We start from the raw sequence: 1,596 nt of genomic DNA, 5'->3' as shown, positions 1-1,596 counted from the left end.
GGGCACGGTATTTAAAAAAATAAAATAATAATCTGACCCCTAGCGCTAAGAAGTTAACTTCTTTGGGGTACCCTTCTTCTCAATTTCCGCCTAAAGACATACCCTAAACTAACTGCCTGTAGCTCAGGCCCAGAAGCAAGGATATGCATATACTTGGTATCATTTGAAAGGAAACACTCTGAAGTTTGTGGAAATATGAATTGAATGTAGGAGAATATAACACAATGGATCAGATAGAAGAAAATACCTCCTGCTGCTGGGTTGTTGCCCTCCTACGGCCTCCTCCACGTCTCCTGATGTACTGGCCTGTCTCCTGGTAGCGCCTCCATGCTCTGGACACTACGCTGACAGACACAGCAAACCTTCTTGTCTATTCCATTTGTACAACAGCATGTGAAATTTATTGTCAATCAGTGTTGCTTCCTAAGTGGACAGTTTGATTTCACAGAAGTGTGATTGACTTGGAGTTACATTGTGTTGTTTAAGTGTTCCCTTTATTTTTGGGGGCAGTGTATATATCTATCCATCTATGTCCTTAATCAGTATAAAGGAGGAAATGTTGCTGACAAAAAATCAAAGCTGTATTGCATCCTGATGTCTTTGCTTGCTGGTTCAGTAAGGGCCCCCAGAGACACCTGCAGGTCTTGACAGGTGGTCTTGCAGTCAGCAACCATCTTCTGGTAGACAGACCGCTCACTCTGAACAAGCAGGAGATGTTGCTCTTGCTTCTTCAGCTTGGCTGACTTAACTTCTGGAAAATACAAAAATAATGTGAGATCAATAAAAGTAGTGCCAATCATGTTGGAGGTCAATTAAATAATCCAAATGTGTTTATGCTTTACATACCAAGTGTTGTCATCGATTCCTTGTAGAGACGCCACACTGCTGCTTGTCACATCGGATGGCAGCAGCTTTCCACCAAAGTGTTTGTGTCTTGGTTGGCGTCCTGGTAATACTATTGCATTATCCTCTGTGTAGTTGTTGATGAAGTTCAGCACTCGCTGCAAGTCCTCATGCTTCAGGTGTAACCTGTGCTTGCTTGGGCCAGCTCTCTTTTTGATGGGAGGCATTAGACCATTCTCCTTGTATGACTGGTGGAGGAGAGTCAGGCGTGTTCTACTGATGCTGAAAGACATATTCCAGATACAAATATTTTAGCATTATTATACAATAGATGCAAAATGGCATTCTAAGATATCACTACACACAGTTCATTCACATAACGTTAACTCACTCACTTTGGTACATCGCCTTGGTCCGTACAATTAACCTTATTTTAGCGCCCCAAAAACGTAATACTTCCAGATCAACTGTAATGTCAATATCATTGTAAAGCACAATTTCTCCACTTTCCAACAGACTCAATTACATGAACTCCACGCTGCCCGTTTCTGCATGATTCAAGAAGGCAACAAGCTCCGTCGGGTCTTTCTAAAAATGGCGGGTGGGGAAGCGAAACTAATGCGTGGTAGTGAGAAGGAGAGATGTGTGTGGCAAAACTGCTTTTTTTTTTCACTCGATCTGTCCAACTTATCACCTTATCGCCTCTAAAGTGTAAATAAAACACTATAAAGAGTTTATATAATGTGTCATTAC

At 41.8% G+C, this 1,596-nt stretch overlaps 1 long non-coding RNA gene across 1 annotated transcript; it reads right to left on the bottom strand.

Moving 5' to 3' along the window:
* Positions 1–477: 477 nt before the first annotated feature.
* Positions 478–1,127, bottom strand: LOC139535355 (uncharacterized). The gene is made up of 2 exons (XR_011667105.1): positions 847–1,127; positions 478–751 (listed from the first exon to the last, which is right to left on the bottom strand). It is a non-coding gene; the product is annotated as an uncharacterized lncRNA (long non-coding RNA).
* Positions 1,128–1,596: the final 469 nt, after the last annotated feature.

The sequence above is a fragment of the Salvelinus alpinus genome, chromosome 12, assembly GCF_045679555.1.
Source record: "Salvelinus alpinus chromosome 12, SLU_Salpinus.1, whole genome shotgun sequence".
Taxonomy (NCBI): domain Eukaryota; kingdom Metazoa; phylum Chordata; class Actinopteri; order Salmoniformes; family Salmonidae; genus Salvelinus; species Salvelinus alpinus.
This window is presented reverse-complemented; position numbering and strand designations above follow the sequence as displayed.